General features: G+C 44.8%; 1 protein-coding gene across 1 annotated transcript in view; it reads left to right on the top strand.

The window, feature by feature from the left end:
• Positions 1–407: 407 nt before the first annotated feature.
• The window catches only part of nfasca (neurofascin homolog (chicken) a), a gene marked incomplete in the record, with an annotated part of 161,436 nt that continues 145,844 nt past the window's right edge, over positions 408–15,999 (top strand). Inside the window, 1 exon segment of the mRNA XM_042227643.1 lies at positions 408–1,750.

Here is a 15,999-nt window from a genome sequence, read left to right as displayed (position 1 = left end):
ATTCCCCCGGATAAGCTGGAGGAGGTGGCTGGGGAGAGGGAGGGCTGGGCTTCTCTGCTTAGGCTGCTGCCCCCGCATCCATCCATCTTCATCCCGGATAAAGCGGATGAAGATGGATGGATGGATAGCCTGTTAGAGCTGTTTTTACAAAATAGTTTCATGTTTCATTCAGTTTATGTAATTCTGCTTTAATTAGATTAGCCTTTAGCACATTCTCACATGATGTGCATTGTAACATATCTTTACTCCAAATACAGAGGAATACTTTATTTTACCTTTTAAAACTCTGTTTGTTCATTAGCATTTATATATTTGTATTTATTTTAAGTAGTAATGAATAATGAAATAAAAGTTAAAGTAGTAATGAAATAAAAATACTTTGTTACTGTATTTAAGTACAACTTTTTGGTATCTGTCCTTTATTTAAGTATTTTTTCCTTCATTTGAACAAAAATAAACAGTAACACATCCTTTTGGTGTATCGATCACATACAAAGAGGTGAAAGAGGCAAAACCATATAATAGTTTATAGTTTGTGTATAATTTATAGTGTAAAGTGTGAGCTTGGGTTGGTGTTTTTTGTACTTTTGACAGACGATCATAAGCTGAGTCGGTGCCAGGTAATTTCAAACGCAGCGTTTCTATCAGCTCAACAAACACAAACTGTGTGTGTGCAATTTGTCTCTCAGTGTGTTGCAGCTGCTGTATTTGACAGGGAGAGGAAAGAAAGAGAGCTACGTTCACTCAGAGATGGAGAAAGATAAGAAAGACAGGACAGGAGAGGAAGGAGAGAGCTTAGATTTAAAGGAAGGATGCTCAGTGGGGTTTGAGAGACGTGGAATTTAAAGCTAAGTCTAAGCTAAGTGTATACAGGTGAGTGTGTGGGGAAGAGAAAGCAGAGTTGGACTGGTGCACAGCAGCTGTGTTCAGACTTATGTCACGTCACGTGTAAGCTGGTATAAAGATGCCATAAACAGTGGACTGTGAGTGCCGAGCATGGAAGTCAGCCAGGTCTGCTTCCATCTTATTTCATACAGTTGTGTAAATCCACTGAGAGCAGTAGAGCCCAGCGCAGCAGCAACAGCACAGGTCAGCTGATCACAGCCCATACACTAAGACAATCTGCTGGACCGGTCGGTAGAAATCATTGTTAGCTGTGATTCTTTTCCCTTGAGCTACTACAGTCAACATCCACCTGAACCTAAACCACTGACTGTTTTCTGATTATGTGTGGAGTCACCTTCTACGACGTAGGCAGCAAAAATGGAGCTATCAAAAAAACAAACATTATTTTCCTCTACTTCTGTTCTACATAACTGATTCAAGCTGAGTACATTCATTAGATTTCAAAGTAAGACTGAAATAATGTTTCCTTTCCTGTGTACTCGTATATTTTTATCATATTAATAAGTTAGCTTTGCACAAAAATACCTAGCAGTTGGCGCCGTTTTGGCTAGCAGTGGGCGCCGTTTTGGCTAGCAGTGGGCGCCCATAAGCTGTAGTCGAACCCGAACTTTTACTGAGTATGTTTCACACTAGAGTCTGTACGTCTGTGTGGCGGAGGTGGGGTCCCGGGCACGGCTGCAGGGGAGGAGTGGTGCAGTGAGCTCAACGGGGCGGTGCTGGAGACGCAGGTGAGAACAGCTGATGGCGTTTGGACTGATGATGGTTTCCTTCCCTTTTGTAGTGAGACGGGAGAGGAGCGGAGGGGAGGCAGGAAATCAGCTGAGACCGGAGCTGTCACACTGTGGTCGGTCATAACATATGTAAACTATAAATAAATGTGGCATCTGGCGACAAACAACTGTGCGTGTATGTACGTGTGTGAAGTGCGTTTCACAATCTGCTTAAGACAACTGCATAGAAACAGTTCTTTGTATGTAAAGTAGAATTGTGATATTTTCTTTACTCTGAAATGGGGTTAGCTTTAACATGCTAAGTGTGTCCAGTGTTGGTTGTTGAACTGACTTATTGTTCGGTTTGCTGTGCTATGCTAACACTATATGATGGTGGTGACAATACGTCTCATTTGTGTTGTATTTACAGAGTATTGTACTGTCATCCAGCACTCCCTGTGGCTCGAATGAGTCATCGCTTTTGTTCCATCTTTGTTGATTTTATCTACTCCTGCTGACCTGCGTGTGTGTGATAGTGCGTGTGTGTGCATGCGTGCGTGAGTGTGTGCGTTTGTGTGTGAGACTGTGTGTGTTTTTCTGAACACAGAATGGACAGCTCTCATCAACATTCAGATTTCAAACAGAAATAAAGGCATTAACAGCGACTGTGCTATGTAAAGGTCACCACTGTAGATCTCCACGCAGGCTTAGCATGTAACCGCTCAGGAGGTAGAGCAGATCACCTACTGATCGGAAGGTTGGTGGTTCGATCCCTGCATGTCAAGTGTCCTTGGGGAAGATACTAACCGATGGAGTATGAATGTGTGTGAATGTAGTCAGAAAGCACTAAGTAAGGAGAAAGTGGTTGTGAGAATGGGCTGAATGTGGCATGTTGTATAGAGCGCTTTGAGTACTCTGGGAGAGTAGAGAAGCGATTGTGGCTCAAGAGTTGGGTGTTCGTCTTGTAATTGGAAGGTTGCCGGTTTGAGCCCCGGCTTGGACAGTTTCAGTCGTTGTGTCCTTGGGCAAGACACTTCACCTACTGGTGATGGCCAGAGGGGCCGATGGTGCGATATGGCAGCCTCGCCTCTGTCAGTCTGCCCTTGGGCAGCTGTGGCTACAACTGTAGCCTCCACCAGTGTGTAAATGTGTGTGTGAATGAATAGTGCAATTGTAAAGCGCTATATAAATGCAATCCATTATTATTATGAGAATCAGTCCATTTAGCATCAGCTCCAGATGTTTTTTTCCACAACACACCATTTAGTTCATCTTTGTTTAAAACGCTTAATAAGACCGTCTACATCTTTTTACCCAATGAGTCGTGCATATTTCTTTGTGCACATGACAATAAATGCTTTGAATTTGAATTAACACCGTTCACATCAAAACAGGTTCCAAACACAACAGGTTCTTTTAAGATCCACAAATTAGAATTACAGAGATGTGAACAGCTTTACCTGAAAACTCCCCAAATGCATATCTGAGACCAGAAGTTTTGGTCCAAGCTGACTGATAGATACGCTTTAGTGATGGGATTTACGGCTCTTTTTAGAGAACCGGCTCTTTTGGCTCCCAGCCGGCTCTTCAGGTTGTTTTGCTTTAATTAATTTATTATTAACAATAATATAAAATTATGGACAAAATGAATTACTAATGTAAAAAAACTGTGGTTTTATTTATATATGTTTATATATAAATATATGCGGTGGCCCCCAGAGACAAAACACGTACAAACTCCAAAACACATTTCTAGCATGAACTGAACTTCCAAAACAGCTACCTAGATCACTTAAAGTACACAATTTAAAGCATGTATTGTTTGTGTATTTATACACAAGCACTCATATATATTCAAATAATTTTAAAAAATGTTCATTTACCTGTTACTACCACACACCAAATCCAGTCGTTGGTACTTGCTGGCTTGTGTAGCCACTACGTAACACTGCCCCCAGCATCCTGGAGCACTTCTGTTGTGTTTTGTACGTGTTTTGGAGTTTGTACGTGCTTTGTCTGTAGGGGCCACCGTAAATATACTTGTATTTATTCACTCCACATAAAATGTAATAAATAAATCATATAATACAAAAACCAACTATTTACATTTCAACTTTTAACTATTTAAATTTTCAGCTTTTTCTTTTTAAACAAATTTAAAGTGAAACAACACGAAACACTGCAAACCACAACACAATTAAATGTAAATTAAAATATGAAAACAAAAAGAAGATGCACATTCTCTGTCATATGGGCCTGCATGAATCTGCATCCTTTATCATACTGTTCCTTACTGGTGGGGTGAAGGGAGCGCCATGCATCGCACAGCCCAACGTCGCTCACTACCGTTTGATTATATTTGTGGACTGCCAATTACGCTGAGTTCCTGCTGTGTTGAGCCTATCCATTTCTTCATTCAGTCCCAAGTTGAGGTCGCCCCTGAGAACAAGTGTGCCATCTGAGTGTTCAGAGAGTGCACTGAAAAAACTGTGGAAGAATGAGGGGTCATCAACATTTGGACCATATATACTTACAATACATAGCTTTTTATCAAGTATAGATAGTTTAATGATTAGGAATCTGCTCTCTGGATCTATAACTGTATCGAGTACTGTGAATATTTTTTATGTATTACATTGCCACCCCCCTTTGTCTAGAGTAGGCTGAGAACACATTAGGGAACTCAGGTGTTTTAAGTTCTTTTAAGCTGTGACAGGCCTGTGAGTCTCTGGTAATAAAATTTCTGCCTGTAGTTTTTTGAGCTGGTTAAACATCTTTAACCTCTTTTCTCTGGAGCCAGCTCCATTTACATTCCATGTGACAAACCTCAGTGCGCCCACGGTTGTGTGTGTATGTAGCTAATGTTAAACATTGTGTGTAACGCTTACACTGGTGAGGAAAAAGGAAATACATCACTCATGTGTAAATAGAAAGAAGAAAAGTGCGTGGTGAGAGTCTCCATAAGTCTGACTATGTGTGTGAATATTAACTACTGTGAGCGAGTGTATACGTGCTGGAGTGTGTGTCCTACAGGTCTGTGTGCGCTGTGAGGCTGTAGTGGATGTCCTGACACTGAGTGTGTGTGTGTGATTGTGCTGTTTGTGACTGTGTAGGAAAACAGATGATCAATGCAGTGAAAGAGAAGCACACCAAGGAAAGGGGTGAGCGGGAGGCAGGAAGAGAAACCTGGGAAAAGGGAAGCATTGTAATCAACACATCAACATTTTCTTTCTGCAGTGATCAAACATGGCTCTGATTCTTCTTATCTGGAGTCTGAAGGCGCAGCCATGCATTTAAATAACACATCTACACTCTGTGTATCAGGTTTTGACAGCTGGGGATTGGACCACCAGCGCGTCCACCCCTGACACAAACCAAAATGCTTCTATCCCAGTGAGTGCAAGATTCCCTCTGTGGTGCTAGTAGATTTATTCCACAGCAGGTATGGCTGCCACAATTTATTTTCCTGTCAGTATTTAGTTGGAATATTATGTCGAGTGACATTTGCTTCCCTTGAGGAAATTATTATCACAATCTTCACTTTGTTACCTTCATCACTGTGTATAGTTTTGTTGCCACATAAAGTTAAGGTCAGGCAGGGGCTTGATTTGGTCTCTTCCACTGTGGGGTGAGGTCTGAGTGAAACCTCTGAGTGTGCCTCTGTTTTACATTAATGCAACTGTCAGTGTCTGGATTCAGTGCAAGTCTTGTTGCATATATTAGGGCCAAGTGTAACATAGCCTCTATGTGTCTGTAGGCCTGCATTGGTACTCTACAGTACTCATACAAAATGCACACAATACAAATATACTCCTAGTACAATACCCACAATGCAACTGCAACATATTCTGAGATCCTGTGTTCAATGCAGTGAATTGAAGAAGCCATACAGCACAATGTAGAGGAAAGTTAGCAGAGACTTCATTGTGTGTCCAGTTGACAGCGACTGCTGTGGTATGCTCCATCTGTAACAATGGTACTGAGTGGGTGTGAAAGACAGTCTTAGTTCATCTCTTCAGCACCAAAACCTTTAACAAGCGTACACGATTTTAAAGGTTTTGTTTCTTTTTTAAATAAAAACTTACTTTTTGTGCAGAGCTTGTGAAAAGCTCCTCAGCAGTAGATGCTTTATCAGAAAACTCTTTGCTAAAGCATATAGTTAGGGCTGGATCAGGTGACCCTGAATCCTCCCTTTGTTACACTACAATAGATCCATGCTGCTGGGGGATTCCCATGATGCACTGGGTGTTTCTTCTTCACTCACTATGTGTATGCACCACTCTACATTTAATTATTGTTCCAAAATGTTCGTCTACCACTCGGTCTGTATCTGCAGCTCCTCCAATTGCTTCCTATGCACCGCTGCCTGCTCCTTGTGCATCCCTACCAGCTCAGTCGTCATCTGAGCCAGTGCCTCTACTGACTGTGAGGATCAGGACTCCGCTGCTCAAATAACAATTGTTTCCTTTCAGCACCTCAGCAGATGGGTTGTAGCACCCCCCTCATACACACAGACACACACTTTCTATCTCTCTCTGTCTCTGGGTAGCAGTCTTTTGATACTTGCACTGCCCCTGTGATCTACATCTCCTCCCATTGCCTGGGGGGCTTTCTCCCCATTGTGTCTATTGTTTGGCTGTGAAAATGGGTTAAGAAAGGCAGCGGTGATGGACAGAAGGCCCATGACTATGAGAGAAGGGATGAGTGACTGACACATCAAGATGGGGGAGTAGTTGTTGGATTGTGAATACAAGACAGAACATGAAGAAATCATGGGGGAGGGTGGTGCTTTGAGAAACAGAAAATCCCAGCCATGGGGACCATGAGCCAGTGTCCAAACACGGATAAGGAGGACAGTTCAGGAAGTTCAGAGGATTAGAAGGGAGGATGCAAGGATGAAGAGGACAGACAATGGAAAGGCAGTTGGTCCAGCTGCCATACAGTGCTGGTAAAAGTATTTGCCCTTTCTAATTTCTTACTTTTGGTTTATTTATTTATTTGTCACATGTTTTTGTCACATGTGGTTTTTAAATGATTATTTAATTTATTAAGGAAAAAAACCATCCCTGACTGTGTGAAAACACTGAGGTTTGCTACATAAATACCTTTTACTAGTTTCAGGTTCAGTTTAGTGACCCTGGCTGCCCAAAATTAGTTATATGTTAATGTTCCCAATTCTTTGTTTTGTTCATAGACACTGATGAAGTGAAGGAATGAAGGAAGAAAAAGCAGAGAAAGGGAAGATGAATGTAGAAAGAGTGGAGAGCAGAGGGTCACCCATCTGCTCCTGTGAGCCCACCAGTTATTCTCTGGACCTTATTATCTCAGTGCGCTAAATTAGACTAGCCCAGGCCATCCAATAATTCCATTGCACTCGGGCAAGCTGAGAATGTACAGCCAATAACCTCAAAGGTCATACTCACTGAGAGAGATGAGGACTCAGAGTTACATCTGGTTGAATGATTATTGGCCTGTCAGAACACACAAATGTGCTAAAATAAATAAATGATGGATGGGCAGAGCTTTCCTGGCACAAGGCTTTGGTCATCATTTGTTTCATAAAGTTCATGGATGTGATACCAAAGGTCACTGCTCCCTACTTTTTACATTTAAAGATGTGCTTTTTACATACGCGTGTATCAGATTACCAGTGATCCTGATCTGTAGGTTTTAATAGCCTTTGCATGCACACGTAAAACTGTGAAGTACATTTAAACTCAGCTCAGTGTATTTACATATGAATCTTAATATGGAAACAAGAAGACTATGAAGGGAAATATATTGCAAAATGTGAGAGCTTGTAAAATAACCCACGATTTTTGGGCCGTAGAAAATACAAATATTCCAGATACAGCTATAATGTTGTGAACTTACAGGCAATATTTATCTCGGGCCTTCCTCAGGTCCAGCTCTGTTATTAAAGAAACATCCCTGTAGGGCCAGGTACTGTTCCAGGGAGCCTGCAGCCAAGTGTAGATCAAATAACAGCTGTTGTCCTTTGTGTGCGGATATTTAAAAAGCTTCCGTCTCAGAGCTTCAGTGATTTCTCCTGCTCTTTTACAGCTTTATTAAATGGACTGATTCTTATATAGTACTTTTCTACTCTCCTGGAGCACTCAAAGCGCTCTATACAACATGCCACATTCACCCAATCACTCACAAGCACTTTATCTATACTTAATGCTGTCTAACTACATTCACACCCCGATGAATGCATCGGAGAGCAACTTGGGGATAGGGATGGGTACCGGTATCGGTTCTGACATAAACGGTAGTAGCCAGACCGAAAAGCAGCGCACATTTCGGTGCTTTATTTCGGTGGGTTTTTTTCCTGAGCTGTGATACACTTTGGATTCTAGCCAATCATTTTACTTTTCCGAGGATAGTAGGCGGGTCCAGGTACGTACGTTCTTTTAGAACAGAGCTACAGATTAAAAATGCCCAAGGCGAAGCGGTTAAAGTCTGGCTGTACTTCACAGCAAAAGATGCAAACTCAGCAGCAACAAGTGCTTTAAGCTGATACTGTGATACTGTCAAAGGAGGTAACTCCTCGAATCTGATGAAACACCTGGCGACACATAGCGTTTTTTTAAAAGCTGAGAAATGCGCCGTATTTGATAGCTTGCTGCGAGACCTCACACCGAGCACATCTACTGCAGGTGTGGTGCCTGTTATCGGACCCGGAGTTAGCAACATCCCCAAAAACATGAAGAGGAGAGTCCTGGCCCCTAGCCCTGCCAGTGTAGCAGAAATGATGAGGATGATGATGCAGCAGCAGCCGTTCTTCTCTGCGTGAGTAGCTTAATGTTGTTCATGTGTAATTTACGTTGAGTAGGCTAACCACGTTATTACATTAATGCATGTAAGGTGAACTAGCAAACACCGTCGTAGCTACATGCGGCTGTCTTCTTGTTTGATGGCAGATACTGCCTTCACCCTGGCCAAAAAGGCTAAAATGACCAAAGAAAAAGAGGAAAACAGTTAAACATGAGAGGTTTTGGACAAAGTTGGTGTTCTCCATTGTTTAAGCAATGGTTCGAGCACCATTTAAGCACCTGCACAAAAGTACCGGTTTGGCACTGGATAAAACCTGACCGATACCCATCTCTACTTGGGGTTAGTATCTTGCCATGCAGACTGGAGGAGCCAGGGATCGAACCACCAACCTTCCGATCAGTAGGTGACCTGCTCTACCTCCTGAGCGACAGCCACCCCTTAAACCTTATTAAGTTTTGAAATATTTCAGAAACAAACATCTAGTCGTCTCCAGAGTCACAGACGACCACAGTGAAGTGGAGTGAGTGACTGGGTTGGACCAGGACAAATGCAGAGATGAGCGTCGTTCTGTCAGAAGCCTCCTTGGTGTTAGTTGCATCCTGGGTCTTAGGTTCTGCTGTGTGACTTCCACCTATTGGTTAGTCTTGTGAGTGTTCTGAGGGAAGCAGAGACCCTCAGCGGCGACTCACGTAGGTGTTGATCCAGCCTAATACACACTGAGAGCTGATCGAAGGACACAGGTAAATCTTTAGGAGCATGGGGCTTTAAAAGCAAATAAAAGAATGTTAAAATGAATCCTAAAAGAAATGGGCAGCCAGTGAAGTAGAGCTAAAACAGGGGAAATGTGCCAAAAGACAAGCTGCAGCATTTTGCACCATCTGTAGATGAGTAACGTACTGTATGAAGCACTGAATCATATTGTTACACCCCAGCCCAGGGAAAACCGGCGTGCAACGTAAGGAAAATTAAAAAAAAGGAAAATGCCCCCACACTCCCTGCTCTCAAGGAGGACAAACCAAAAAGACAACTGCCCCGGATTTTGCAACAGCCAGTCAGTTTATTAAGTCCCAAAAGGTAGCGGGCATCAGGGTGAGCATGGCCAAAACAACAAACAAAAACTCCAGAAATGAAATGCGGCTGGCTTATCTACACAGAAAACCCAAACGAAAATTACAGGTGTCTTACCTGCCTCCCTAACCAAAAACAGGAGAAAAGGTTTCCAAAGAAAAATGGCTTTTCACCCCTACATCTACCGAGTAAAAAAAATATTGACAACTATTTACATCTATTTACAACACGGCAAAAGCTTCTAGAATACAGTTCGTTGGGAACAGGAAGTAGGCGGGGGCGTGCCGGTTGAGAAGGGTCCTCATTTATAGCCGGCCTCTCCCAGTCCTCCACCAATGGTCAGCCTCCACCTGTAACTCACATAGCAGCAATAACACAGGACACAAACTATGCCACCCTCTGGTGTGGCAGACAAAAAACACAGTACAAAAAATATCCATAACACTGAATCATAACACTATATAAAGTGCATTACAGAGGGCACCGAGGGGACGCCAGGAGTAGTCTGCGCTACTGTAGGAAAAGGCGGGGCTTAACCTCTGAGTTCTGATTGGTGGACACAATGGTTGACCCACACACTAAATGAGAACTAGTGATGGCACACACTCTCACAGTGATTGAAACATGGAGAAGTCTGCACAGAAACAGGTTCTTCAGAGGCCAAGCACGTTACCTGACACAATGAGTGTCTGCTTCCCCTCAGGGTGCTTTGTATTATAAAGGTAAAGACCCTACAGTATAATATTAAATAAAACGTAGTCATACACTCTCCATTCACAGTCAGTTTCACAATAAATGTGTTTTCACGTACCTAGTTTCTGTTATTGTACATGATTTAAGTCATTTGTAAATTATGTGTTATGTTACTTTTGTGTTACTCCCAAAATCTGTTTACCTGCTTGTCTACTGTTAGGTGGTCATGGATATCCAGAACATGCACACTAAAAGTGATTGATTAGTTAATTCAGGCCACTATAAATAATAGTAATTACCACTAATAAGTCATAGCTGAAGTTGTTGGAGGGTCTGGTTGGTTACTTTTTCATTTGAGTTAAATTCATTCACATTCACAATCCATGCTTTCCTTTTTTGGTTTCTGTGGTTGAATCATGCGGGTTGTTCTCAGTGTCGGGTACTTTGGAACCTGTGTAGAATATTTTTATATAAGCTTCAGTACTGTGTGTGGAACTACAGCTGGACCCATGACTTAATCAGAGAATGGACAAAGGAAAAAGAAAGTGTTTACAGCCTACAGTAATAACCCCAACAATCACATGACCCCCCATGAGCGAGTGCTTTGGTGACAGTGGGAAGGAAAAACTCCCTTTCAACAGGAAGAAACCTCCCACAGAACCAGGCTCAGGGAGGGGCGGGGCCATCTGGTGCGACCGGAGGCATGCTAGACAGCTAATAATGAACATGAAAACTAAGAGCAGTTATTAATATAACGTTAGTCAGAACCTCTACATGAATAATGCAGATTACGGCACATGGATGGACAAGCTACTAAAAGTTTGTTGACTATTCAATATTTAGTTCAGTATAGTGCAGCACAGCTCTAAGATCACTCCAGTCCTTACTGCAGACTGAAATCACAAGAGTAGGTAGTTTGTGATTTGGGCTGGAGAGCACAGGATTGATCTGTGAGACATGGAACACGTTATGAATACGCATGTTGCGTGGTAGCTTTAATCGGACAGACACAGGATTGATCAGTGCTTCGATCTCGAATTGACCAATGAAGACAGGTGAGAGTTTCTTGGATTCAGCACGAACGGGCACAAAATGAGTAGAAAGCCAAACCTTCTGTCCAACCGTAAACTCTGGGGCTGGGGTCCGGCGGCGGTCAGCAAGAGCTTTGTTGAGTTCCTTGGTCCGTAGCAGGGCTGCCCGAGTCACCCGCCAGGCCCGGCAGCAGATGATGTTGCACAGAAGGAACAGTGTGCTCACCTTCAACAGCGGGGAACAAGGGTGGTTGATAACCCATGGAGGCCTCGAATGGGGACAGTCCTGTAGCAGATGAGGTAAGACTGTTGTGGGCATACTCAATCCAAGGTAATTGCTCGCTCCAGGTGGTTTGGTTGTGGAAGACTATGCACCGCGGGGTCGCTTCGAGTTGCTGGTTTGTTCTCTCTGCTTGTCCATTGCTGTGGTCCTCTGTCAGAGATGATGTCTGCTGGGATGCCATTGAGCATGAAGACGTGGGTGGTGAGTAACTGAGCCGTTTCCAAGGTGGACGGAGGGTGACAAAATGAACAGCTTTTGAAAAATGATCAACAATGGTTAGAATAGTGGAATTACCCGAGGAAGGCGGGAGGCCAGTAATGAAATCTAGGGCAATGTGTGACCAAGGTCGGCCAGGCGTGGGCAGAGGTTGAAGCAGTCCAGATGGTGGCCGATTGGGGCCTTTGCCCCGGGTGCACGTGGTCCAGGTGGTGACATACTCTTTAGCATATTTTTCTAACCTAAGCCACTAAAAATAACGTTGAAGAAAGGTGATGGTACGTTGAACCCCTGGGTGGCAGGTGAATCGAGCAGTGTGAGCCCACTGAAGAACCTGGGCACGGATGGAGGTAGGAACGAACAGCCGGCCAGGGGCCCTGTACCTGGATCGGGGTCCGTGTCTTGAGCCTGTCGAACTAGGGTTTCAATCTCCCAAATGACTGCTCCGACCACACAGGCAGCATGAAGGATGGGCTCAGGGTCAGTGCACTCCTCAATATTGGTGAACAGCCGGGAGAGCGCATCCAGCTTTACATTGCGGGATCCGTGCCTGTAGGTGATAGAGAAATTGAACCGAGAGAAAAAGAGTGGCCACCTAGCTTGCCGTGAGTTGAGGCGCTTGGCCGATCGGATGTATTCCAGATTTTATGGTCAGTCCATACAATGAAAGGGTGTTCAGCGCCCTCCAGCCAGTGCCACCACTCCTCCAGGGCAAGCTTGACTGCCAATAACTCCCAGTCCCCGATGTCGTAATTGCGTTCTGCGGATGAGAAGTAACGTGAAAAGAAAGCGCAAGTGTGAAGTTTACCTTCAAACATTTGGGAAAGAACTGCCCCAGCCCTGGTGTCAGACGCATCCACCTCTACCACCAACTGCTGCTGGAGGTTAGGCTGACGGAGGATGGGAGCAGTGGCAAACTTCTTTTTCAGTAGGTCAAAGGCTTCCTGAGCAGGCTGGTCCCACTGAAAGGGGTTTTTGGAGAGGTGGGTTTGGTGAATGGTAAAGCGATCTTACTGAAGTCTCTAATGAAGGGCCAATCCAAGGAAGCGCTGGAGCTGGAGACGGTTGGGGGGCCGAGGCCATTCCACAATGACCCGAACCTTCTCCGGGTCAGGCTTCAGATCTCCCCGAGCGATGATGTAACCTAGGAAAGCCACAGTGTCGACATAGAATTCACATTTCTCACCCTTCACGAACAGTCTGTTCTCCAGGAGGCGTTGAGGGATCTGTCGGACATGGACCTCATGTTCTGCCTGGGACTTGGAGAAAATCAGAATATCATCCAGATAAACAAAGGCACATCGATTAATGAAATCTCTTAGCACATCATTAACGAGAGCTTGGAATACTGCTGGGGCATTGGTCAATCCGAAGGGCATCACCAAATATTCAAAATGCCCAAGGGGTGTGTTGAACGCCGTCTTCCATTCGTCTCTCTCACGAATTCTCACCAAGTGGTAGGCATTACGGAGATCGAGCTTGCTAAACACGGTGGCCCCCTGAAGCAGTTCAAAGGCCAAATTCAGAAGTGGTAGGAGAAAATCTATGCATGGCCGGAGAGTCTTGTCTTTTTTTTCAACAAAAAAGAAACCTGCCCCCACAGGGGATGACGACGAGCGGATAATGCCTGCAGCCAGAGAGTCAATGATATATTTTTCCATAGCCTCCCTCTCAGGCTGGGTGAGGCTATAGAGACGAGCAGAGGGCAAGGGAGCCCCTGGGAGGAGGTCAATGGGGCAATCGTAGGGCCGGTGAGGTGGGACACAGTGCTTTATTTTTACTGAACAATGCTGCTAGATCATGATAGATACTGGGCACCGATGACAGATCCGTGGACAGAGAGGGCTCCCCTGGGGAGGAGGAAGGCACAGGTGGAGTGGCAGCCCGAAGGCAGTTCATATGGCATTCAGTGCTCCATCCCGTAATCTGCTTCTTTTGCCAATCAATGTGTGGGTTGTGTTGCATTAGCCATGGGTAGCCTAACACGAGGGGGGTGACAGGAGCCTTGAAAACACAAAAGCTAATGTTCTCTGTGTGATTGCCGGAGAGGGTGAGGGCGATAGGTAAGGTGACAAGAGTTATGTCTGGCAAACGTTGACCGGATAAGGCTGACACCCGGAGAGGATGTGGCAGAGGCTTGGTGTGAATGTGGAGCTTAGCAACTAGTGAGGGATCACTAAAGTTTTGTTGAATCTACCAGAGCGGGGTGAGAATATGACTCAGTCCGAAAAGTGAGTCTAGCGGCCAGCAACAAACGTGGAAGAGGGTGTTTGCCAGACAGGTCGCCCACCAGTATCCTCTCAATAACTGGTGGGCGTGCCCTTTTGCCAGCGCGGGACAGGCAGAGATAAAATGACCTTTACGGCCACAATATAAACACTCACCCGCCGCAAAGCATCGCTGTTGCTCCGCAGGCGACAGCCGCAAGTGACCTAGCTGCATTGGCTGCTCCCCCTCCTCCTCTCTGACACTCCGGGCTTCCCGTGACTCAGGCTGGTCCTCCCTCGATGCTGGAAGCTCCCGAAACAAAGATGCTGCGGGAGGCGGGCTTTCCGGCAGTGGAATATGTTGGGCGAGAGCCTGGGTTAGCACTGCCACTTCTCTGCCGAGTCGAATTAACATCTGTTCGTGACGTTGCAATATTTCCTCCAGAGAGAGGGCAGTTGCCGCAGCCGGTGTTGAGTCTGCTGAGTCCAGTTCGTGGCTGGATTATTCTGTCACGGGCACAGGAAGGACTCGCGCAGACTGAAATCACAAGAGTAGGTAGTTTATTTTCCACAGTCACCAAGTGCAATATCTATAAGTGCAGGGAAACGGGACCAGGGGGTTCCAAGGGTCACGAGGGCAGTTTTAGGGAAAACACCAACACAGATACTCCTCCCAGGGATTCTTTGCCCAGCTCGCACCACACCGACTCACCCAACTCTCAACCAAGCAGAGGTGGAAAGTCCTCAGGCAGGCGGGTAGAATCTAACACAGAGACAGGAGAATTGGCATGAGAATAGCTCACGGGTTGTTTTTTTTTATGACTCAAACTTTATTAGATTTTAATATACACAAAAAAACAAAAAAAACAAAAAATAAAACAAAAAAACAAAAAAACAACCAAAACCCGCCCCCCCCCCCCCCCCCAAAAAAAACACCCAAAAAATAGCAGAATGGACATTCCCAGTAACAACAACAGAACAAATTGAGCTTCAATGCATATTTCCATCCCAAAAAAAAAAAAGGTGATGCCAACATTTCACATAGACCAGATTACAGCTATCCTATTTAGTCCGAACTTAACTACTTTAGCCGGATACGTCACTGACCTGTATGTAAAAAGTAATTAGCCCACTTATCATTATAGTCGTCCAGTCTATTTAGCAGTCTATATGATAATCTTTCGTAAGCTGCCACTTGTCCCAAAGAGATATACCACTGAGAGAAGGTAGGAGTCGATGAGGCCTTCCACTCTTTCACCAGCAGCTTCCTCCCCAGCATAGTCTCTCCCTATACTGACACCTGGAAAATTGGGCTCTCTACGAATAGCCACTGCCAACGGCTCAAGGGCCAGAGCAAAAAGAAGTGGAGAGAGGGGATCCCCCTGCCTGGTTCCTCTACCTAGTTCAAAAGAAGGCCCTATTATTCCATTTGTGAGTACTGATGCCTTGGGGTGTACATATATAAGCTGAATCCAATTAATAAAGCTTTTGGTAAAACCGAAACACTCTAAAGTAGCGAATAAATATCTCCACTCAACTCTGTCGAATGCCTTTTCGGCATCCAGCGAAATCGCAGCTATGGGTAGCTCACGGGTTTTTACTCAAAGAGGCTAGAGAATCGACGGAACACAACAAAAGTTACACAATAATCCAGCGATGAGGCACCCCCAGCCACCGCCTTAAGTACAGAGCTAGAGAATCAGAATCAGAAAGGGGTTTATTGCCAAATGTTGAGCAGGTTTACAACATTAGGAAATTGCTGCGGTGCTTCAGAGTGAGCGCTGATCACAGGAGATTGCTTGCAGGTGCGGGAGCCAGGGGCGGGAGTCCACAGTGAACTCCGCCCCGGTGGTGCGCAGAGCGCGAGAGGGAAGAGAGGAGGGACAATAGAGGCAAAAACACTTGTAGCCAGACTGGGCTAGCCGGGAAGGCACAGGGCGATGACCAGAGGTGTGGACTCGAGTCACATGACTTGGACTCGAGTCAGACTCGAGTCATTATTTTTATGACTTTAGACTTGACTTGAAAAAATGTTCTAAGACTTGTGACTTGACTTGGACTTTTACACCAATGACCTGGGACTTGAATTGGACTTGAACCGGTTTACT

This window comes from Haplochromis burtoni, unplaced genomic scaffold (assembly GCF_018398535.1).
Source record: "Haplochromis burtoni strain Fernald_Lab_line unplaced genomic scaffold, NCSU_Asbu1 Contig_273, whole genome shotgun sequence".
Classification (NCBI taxonomy): domain Eukaryota; kingdom Metazoa; phylum Chordata; class Actinopteri; order Cichliformes; family Cichlidae; genus Haplochromis; species Haplochromis burtoni.
The sequence above is the reverse complement of the archived record's forward strand: the minus strand, read 5'-3'. Positions and strand labels throughout refer to the sequence as shown.